This window comes from Zalophus californianus, chromosome 4 (genome assembly GCF_009762305.2).
Source record: "Zalophus californianus isolate mZalCal1 chromosome 4, mZalCal1.pri.v2, whole genome shotgun sequence".
In the NCBI taxonomy this organism is placed as follows: domain Eukaryota; kingdom Metazoa; phylum Chordata; class Mammalia; order Carnivora; family Otariidae; genus Zalophus; species Zalophus californianus.
Window position 1 is genome coordinate 93,943,725 of NC_045598.1, and position 9,232 is coordinate 93,952,956.

The window sequence follows — 9,232 nt, forward strand, 5'->3', positions numbered from 1 at the left end:
TTATCAACTATGTCACTTGCAAATATCTTCTCCCATTCCGTAGGCTGCCTTTTAGTTTTGTTGATTGTTTCCTTTGCTATGCAGAAGCTTTTTGTCTTGATAAAGTCCCAATAGTTCATTTTTGCTTTTTTTCCCCTTGCCTCGGCGACAAATTAGAGAGATAACAGTATCTTGTATTGATTTATACTTGTATTGATTTATATTAACTTGATACGCAGTAGGGCAAATGCTCCCAAACTTGTTTTTCTTCAAAATTGTGTTGCAGATTTATGGCCTTCTGAATTTAGATTGAGCTTGCCAAGTGCCATTCAAAAAACAAAACAAAACAAAACAAAACAACACTTGAGGATTTTGATTGGAATTACACTGAACTTATAAATTACCTTGTGAAGACGTGACATCTTTACTGTGTCTTCCTTTCACAAAATACAGCACCTCTCAGTAACTGTTGAGGTATTTGGTTCTATAGCTCTTTCCAGGATTGTCTTACACATCCTTTGGTTAGAGTCAATCCTTTTTTTTTTTTTTAATTTTTTGCTGCTAGGAAACATCATTTTTAAATTATAGTTTCTAATAGTTTGTTTCTCCTATATAAGAATGCAGTTGATTTTTGCATTTTGATTTTGTTTCTATGGATTTTGCTGGATTCTCTTATTTTAATAGTTTGTAGATTATCTTGAATTTCCTATATAATTACATATATTGTGAATAACAATGGTCTGTTTCCTCTTTTCAAATCCTTACACATTTAATTTCTTTTTATCTTAGGGTTGCTTGCCAGGCCCTCCAGCACTCAATTTAATAGAAGTAGTGATGGTCGACATGCTTGTCTTATTCCTGACTTTATTTATTTATTTATTTATTTATTTTAAAATATTTTTATTTATTTCTTCATGAGACAGAGAGAGAGAGAGAGAGGCAGAGGGAGAAGCAGGCTCCCAAGGAGCAGGGAGCTCGATGCGGGGCTCCATCCCAGGACCCTGGGATCATGACCTGAGCCGAAGGCAGACGCTTAACCATCTGAGCCACCCAGGCGCCCTTATTCCTGACTTTAAAGGGAATGCTCCTAACAAACATTATTGTTTGCAATAAATTTTGGGTGGACACCTTTTATCAAGTTAAAGAAGTTCCTTCCATAATGAATTTGCTAAGAATTTCTACCATAAATTAAATTTTATCAAATGTTTCCTCTGCATCCACTGCAATGATGATTTAGTTGTTTTCTCCTTTAACATATAAATGCAGTGAATTATATTAATAACTTTTTTTAAGATCTTATTTATTTATTTGACACAGAGAAAGAGAGCACAAGCAGGGGGTGCAGCAGGCAGAGGGAGAGGGAGAAGCAGGCTCCCTGCTGAGCAGGGAGCCTGACGAGGGGCTTGATCCCAGGACTCTGGGAGCATGACCTGAGCTGAAGGCAGATGCTTAACTGAGCCACCCAGGTGCCCCTATTAATAGCTTTTCTAATGTTCTAGTATTGTATTCTGGGATACACCCAAACAGATCATAAATGTTGATTCCAGCGCATTGCTGAATTTAACTTTCTACTAAATAATTAGGATTTTTACATCTATATTTATGAGAGATGGGTTGATAATTTTCCTTTTCTATCCACCCTTCTCTGGTTTTGACATCAAAATTCTGACAGCGTCATATAATGAGTTGTAGTCATCTTTTATTTTTCTGTTCTCTGAAACAGATTGCCTGGGATTATGTTTCTCTTTTTCTTAAGTGACAAATCTCTTTCAAATTTGCTTATAAACCACTCTAGCCCTTTTGTATTTTGTTTCACTTTTGTAGGTAGATTTTAAACTACCAATTCAACTTTTTAAAAATAGCTATAGCTCTCTAATCAGATTTTCTATTTTCTCTTGAGTCAGTTCTGGTAGATTTCATTTTTCTAGAGAGCTGGACATTTCATCTAAGTGTTCAAATTTAGTTGAATGAAGTTTTAACATTCTTTTATTTTTTAAAAGTTCTACTATATATGTACTGATTTTCCCTTTTAATCTGTCAATTTTATTAGTCTTCCAAAGCACTAGCTTTCTTTTTTAAGATTTATTTATTTTAGGGCGCCTGGGTCGCTCAGTTGGTTAAGCGACTGCCTTCGGCTCGGGTCATGATCCTGGAGTCCCGAGTCCCGCATCCGGCTCCCTGCTCAGCGGGGAGTCTGCTTCTCCCTCTGACCCTCCCCCCTCTCATGCTCTCTCTCTCTCTCATTCTCTCTCTCAAATAAATAAATAAAATGTTAAAAAAAAAGATTTATTTATTTTAGAAAGAAAGAGAGAGAACGCAAGCATTGGGGGAGGGGCAGAGGGAGAGGGAGACATCTTAAGCAGACTCCTCACTGAGTGGGAAGCCCGATGAAGAGCTCATCTCATGACCCTGAGATCATGACCTGAGCCGAAACCAAGAGTCAGATGCTTAACTGACTGCACCACCCAGGTGCCCTTCAAAGCACTAGCTTTCTGGGGCACCTGGGTGGCTCAGTCATTAAGCGTCTGCCTTCTGTTCAGGTCATGATCCCAGGGTCCTGGGATTGAGCCCTGTATCGAGCTCCCTGTTCAGCAGGAAGTCTGCTTCTCCCTCTCCCACTCCCTCCCCCCAATGCTTGCATTCCCTCTTTCACTGTGTCTCTCTCTGTCAAATAAATAAATAAATAATCTTTAAAAAAAAAAAAAGCACTAGCTTTCTGTTTTCTTAATCATTTCCATTGTAACTTTGTTTTCTATTTAATTTTTTTGAAAGATTTTATTTATTTATTTGAAAGACAATGAGAGAGCACAAGAGCGGGGAGGGTCAGAGGGAGAAGCAGACTCCCCACCGAGTGGGGAGCCTGATTCGGGGCTTGATCCCAGTACTCTGGGATCATGACCTGAGCCGAAGGCAGACACTCAACCAACTGAACCACCGAGGTGCCCCTGTTTACTATTTAATTAATTTCTCCTCCATACTATTTCTTTTTTTCTACTTCCTTTGTGGGTATGCCGTGTGTGCTGTTTTACCAGTGTCCTGAGTTGGACACATGGCTCATTAATTTCTAGACTTTTTTCTTTTCTAACGAAGCATTTTAAAGCTTTTGTAAGTTTCTCTCTGTAATTTTTCTGTAGCTTTTGCTGCATCAAACAAGTCTTAAAATATAGTTTCTGTATTATCTAATCTTGGTTATCTATAAGATTATGTAAATATAGTTATTTATTTCTTTGAACCATTAGTTATGATTTATTCCTAATGTTCTTTAAAAGTATTTTAAATTTTCCTAATTTATGGAAATCAAGGTTAGGGTTTTTAAAAAGTAACTTTTAAAGCAAGTTTTCTTGTAGTTTGGAGGATGTGATCTATATGATACTGATTTGTTGTCGTCTGGGCTGAGATAGATGGCTTCATGATGCCATCAGAGGCCTGCATCCTTCCATCTTTCTGTTTTGTCATCCTAATACAACGCTTCTGTCACATACCTTCTTTGTATTTCTCACTGTTTCCAGGAAGATGGTTTGCACGTAGCAGCTGAAGTACAATGTACCGTTGCAACGTACCATGCTGCATAAGAAGGAATCAACAGCCCAGACTGAATAATCATTAGATTTGTCATGAAATCCATGAAATAGTATCTCTCTCTCTTTTCATCAGCTTCTTCCTCCCAGATAGAGTTCAGAATCCTGTTCTGGAATTGCTCATCGGAAGCCTGGGCTCTATCTCATGCCCCAGCTCTGGACCTCAAGGCCTGCCTCCAACATTAAGCATTTAGGAAATATTTGTCAAAGTAAAGAATGCATAATTAAAAAAGAATGAATACTCTCAGCCTGCTAATCTTGCAAGCCCCAAACCAGAAACGGATGGTAAATGTCCCCAACAGCAATTCAATACTCTTACTAAAGCTATGGGAACTAGAACACGGGTGACTTACAGCACAAGCAGAAGCATCATGTACTGCGTAGTCTGGCACGGGGGCACAACTTCTAAACAACAACTTTCTGGAAGTCTCTCAAACATATACATTCATGAATCTTCCGGCCGACCTGTCCCACGTGATTTTTCCATTGTTCACAACGTAAGCAGAGTCTGTCTACTCAGGACAGCTGCAGCTCCACACCAGGTATTAGCCACAAAGCAAATCTAGATGATTGAGCCAAAGGCACATGGATGCTGGGGAGTGGGAGACGGAAGTTTAGGGCAGATGATTTGGATTGTATCTTGCAGGTGGTGTTTGGCTGTCCCCCGGCTGCACCCTTCCACCTTGCCTCGGCCAAGTCGACACAGTTTGGGTGTGGTTGCTCATAAATATTCCCAAAGAGCAATGACGATTCTTTTGGATTCCTGACCACACCATCTCTGTTGTGGGAGAACTATGGGGTGTGTGTGCCGGCCTCTCAATGAAGTTTTAATCAAAGCACTGTTTCCTTCCCGTTGTTGCTTTTGGAATGGCCTTGTTCTCTGAGTCCAAGCTTTGACCACGACGGCCCCTCCGCTGAATTTTTCCATAGCAGCTTTGGATTTCTGCCCCACCCCCTCCCATCTGCACGCCCCCATTTCCTCTCTCTCTGTTTTGGCTCCTTGTGGTTCTTGGTAAAGTGGTTGAGAAGTAACAAACCCAAAATACCTTAAGTAACGAATGAGTCACCATACTTCAAGGGGCAGATCTCTGAATAGCAGAGGAGGTGACTGCCCAGAGAAGGAGAGAGGGAGAAAAATAGAAACAAAATGAACAAGTTGGCAGAGGAGGCTAACAGCAGCTGAGTGGGTGGAGGGGGCGGGGAACTTGGTTGGCTTGCAAAGGTGAGATCAGCACTGTGGCTTGTCACACCCTGGCTGACTCAGGCTAAGTGCGGGGCCCCTCGGGAACTGCTAATACTGGGTTGTCTAGTAAAACTCAGCTGGATAAGTCACCTGACTGCTCTCTTCTGTTTACAAGTTCTGGGTCCTGGGGCTTGGAATTCTTTGTTCAGGTTGCAGCAAGGCTGCTAATCAGGGACACAATGATGCTGCTCCAGGGCCATTCCCTTTCTGGTCACGTGGTATCTGGGTGACAGGAGTCAGGGTGTAACCCAAATGACTTCTTGGTACTTTTCAGTCAGTTGGGATTTTTTTAGAATGCATTATTTTCCTAAGACCTGATCTTGAAGTATAATAGTGGTGCTGGATGCCAGCCCAAGGCTAAACTAAGGCTGCAGGCAGAACGGGGCCGGGGGGGGGGGGGGGGGGGGGGGCGGTTCTCAATGGCCAACTCAGGCGGTGGCTCTGCTGAGGAATCCAGGGACGCTGCCCCACCAGGACGGGCTTGGCTGAGAAGCCACCAGGGCGTGTGTCCTGCTTAGGACATGACTCCTACGGAGGCCGAGCCCTTGGAACATGTCTAATGGTGTGATTTCGTGGGGATCTGGCTGACCAGCCCACAGTCCTTCTCAAAGACTTTCAAACTGTCACAAGAAGCCGGAAAGAAAAACCACGTGCACAAGAAACAAGGGCCAAGAGGCACGCAGTACCACTAAAGTGAGATTCCGCGAGAATCTTTTGGAAGAAGACAAAAAAAAAAAAATGTATAAAATGTCCCCTGAGATAGGCTGTCTCAGATCATGGGGATGACAGGATCTGCTCACAAGCTGGTTCTCGTTTTAGGACAAAACCAGGAAGTTTGGAGACTAGCTTAAAAACAGAGGAAAGAGAAATAAGTTGACTTGGGTTTTTTATGCCTGCAGCCAAGTTCCGCTTCAGTTGACCCTGCAGGGGGGCCGGCCTCAGCCTTGGGTTTCATCTCTCACAGCCCTCCCGCCCCTATCCCGCATAAGTGCACAACCAGATGCCATGACTTGGAAAGAGCAGAGCTTGATCTCAAGAGGAAGTGGGGAGACTTAAAGCTAACAAGGCTTGGCAGCCAGTTAGAAAACAACTACTGTCCCTGTAAAGAAAGACCAGAAGTCAAGACTTGATCAGAGCAAACTTTCTGACCCCCGTTAAGTTCCTAAAAAAGTGGTGCCTCTGCTCACTTTGACCCTCTCCCAGCAGAGCCAACCGGTGAATTACTGAATATCCTTCTTGGAAATGATACATGCAAATTGCCTCTGGGAAGTCCATATGCTTGGCCTCAGAAGTCTTCATTTCAAAATGCTTTTTTAAGATGCTATAAACAAAATATGCTTATTATGAAAATAAACATAGAAACAAAAAATCAGCCACAGTTCCAACACTCAAATGTTTAAGTGTTTCCTTCCAGTTTTTTTTTACAGGCATAGATTTATTTTAACACAGTCGCTCTCATTCCGTATATAGAATTTTGTACACTGCTTTCTGCTAAGTATATCTTACTGTTTTTTCCTGCTATCATATGGAAAATTATATTATTATTAATTATTATATATTATATATAATAACTCTGCTATATATGGAACTCTGTTATATATGTAATAATTCTGTTATTATTAAAATTATTAATTATGGTTACATAACTTCCCATTTTATATATATATATAATTAACCCATAGAGTTGACTTAATCACTCACTCCGTTTTGGACATTATATTTGTTTCCCGTTTTTAAAACTCTGAGTCTTTATTTAATTAATGTACACAATTTGGAGATTTTCCCATCAGCCCATCACTTAGCCAGGGGAGGTCCCTGTAGAACAAGACAGTCGGTGGGAGCTGCCCGTCAGACTCCATGGGGGAATCCCGCCCCCCTTGAGCTGTAAGATTCACGGATTTCTGGTACAGGGCTCTTGAAGGACATAGAAATTGCTTAAGGCATTATCATTAGCATCTAGCTGTGTATTTCTCTGCCAGATGTGGCCGCAAGTTCTAGCTCCAGCTCCATATTTTCCAGCATCCTGGAGATAAGAGAAAATACTTCCAGTGAGTGGAAAAAAACAGTAAAATGGAGGACGGGGGCTACACTTGGTGTGACAAAGGTGAGGATCTCATTTAAAAGAACATGAAGCATCTGTCTCTGATTCTGATTTCTTACTGGAGCATTCTGATTTCTTTGGGGCTTTCCTGGCAGGGCCACTTGCTGGAGAAGTATGGTTTGAGCAACAGAGTTGGGGCACCAGAAGCAGGAAGAGTTGGCAGCATTCAGGATGGGCAGAGTCAACTATGGGTACAATTTATCATTTACCAAATAGCTTGTGTATGGTTGTCATTAAATATTTCATGCAAATGCTGTATTCTTTCAGAGGCAAGATCTGTGTCATATAGAATATAGTTCCCAAGCATCATGGAGGAGAATGTGCTGCATACCAAGCACTTCTTAGTGATTATTTCATTTAAGAATGTGAACAATCCCAAGTTAAGTGCTATTTTCTCCATTTTGCATGAGGCAATTAAACCACAGAGAAGTGAAATAATCCTCCCAAAGGGAAATGGCTAATAAATGTTTGAGCCAAGATTAGAACCCGGGGCTTACTTCAAAGCCTGGGGTCTTTGTAATATATCACGCCACCTCTCTTGTTAAACCTAACAGATAAACATAAAAGATGAGTTAATACTCATTGATAAAAGGTGGGGCTTTCTCTGGGTTCCGGAAGTCATCATTATGGACAGGTAGGATCCTTCATAGCATTTTCCTGAGGCTCTAAGGACAACCCATGAAGACTAGAGGTCAGCCAAATCAACTGTGGAAATGGGGGTTGTCCATAAGGTGGCTTTATTCTTTTTAAAGATTTTATTTCTTTATTTGAGAGAGACAGCCAGCACGAATGAAGGGTAGGGGCAGAGGGAGAGGGAGAAGCAGGCTCCCCGCTGAGGAGGGAGCCCAACGTGGGACTCCCATCTCAGGACCCTGAGATCATAACCTGAGCCGAAGGCAGATGCTTAACCCACTGAAACACCCAGGCCCCCCCATAAGATGGTTTTAATGACACCACGGAGGCTCTGACAACAGGAGCCCATAGGGAGCTTTCACCTCCCATTTTGTCCAAGGCCAGTCCTTGAGACATACTATGGTTGATAGAAATGAAAACAATTAGTTTACTGTGCTTTTTAATACCTGAATAACAGAATGATTAGATCATAACATAAGTATTTTCCCACTAGACTTGAGTTTTGTGAAGCCAAGGACCATACATGTCTTCTTCATTGCTATATTCTCACTCCTAAATCAGTGCTTCATCCACAGTAGATGCTCAATAAAATTTGTTAAATGAATGAATGAAAATAATATCTTACCAAGTCTGTGCCAAAGGTGTCTACTGGAGTTAGGGATGTTTCATGATCAACTCCCCAGGTATAGATGTGTTTCTCAGGATGTACCATCTGAATTGAGGTGGCCCAAAGCAGGATTGATCAGGGAGTGTGTGCAATCAGCTTCCATTTTTAAAATATTCATAATAAACTCTTGGTTGGGAAGCATGTAGCCATCTGACTTGGGAAGTGAAGAGTTTCCTTTTTCCCCTGCTCTTGCAGCACGGAGGGAAGATAAACATTCTCTTTTTCTCTTGCCCTTGATTCTTCAATCAAACTGGATTTATGCTAGGCTTAGGAAGAGAATCCCTCCTGCAGAGAGTGCCTACAGCATCCTGCTTATTCCCCAAAGGGAAAATTTGGGCTGAAAGTATACATTAAGCCCCATCATTAAGCAGTTAATAGTGTGCCCAAGAAACAAAAAGCAAGAGCATTACAAGTGGATTTTGTCATAATCCTACATCTCCCAAATGTGTAAACTCCAGGAAAGTCCAGATCCCCAGCAGGAACCCATCTGCTATATTTCTGGTGTGATACTCTTCTGTTTATATTTGCTCATTTCTCTCACCGAGTGCCAGGAAAGAAAAAGTGATATTTAAAAAATTCATCTGCTAGTATTTATGCAAACACATTTCTCTCCAAGTGTGGGTTGAGCAATGTGAGTGAAGCAGATGCAAATGCCTCCAAGGGACCACACTGTCACTCTAATAAAGAGAAAAGAGAAATATATATGCCTGGAACAGTTAAAGCAACTGTCCTCTGACCAGCCACACTCGATGGGGAGAAGGTGTGGGTCTTGAGCCCCAGATTTGGAGGCTCATTTGAATCTGTCAATGAATCTCTGGAGCTTCTCTGCGCTGGCCAGTTAGGAGATTATAAAAGCTTAAGATTCCTGGTTGAGGATGTAACAGTAAACAATTATAAGAGAACATGTCACTGACATGAGGAGAAAAGGGAAGAAACATTGGTTGATCCTCAGTTGTGTGCCAAACTTTTTGCTAAGTGTTTTATGCACATTATTTCATTTAATTCTGACAGCTTTCTTACGATACGATCGT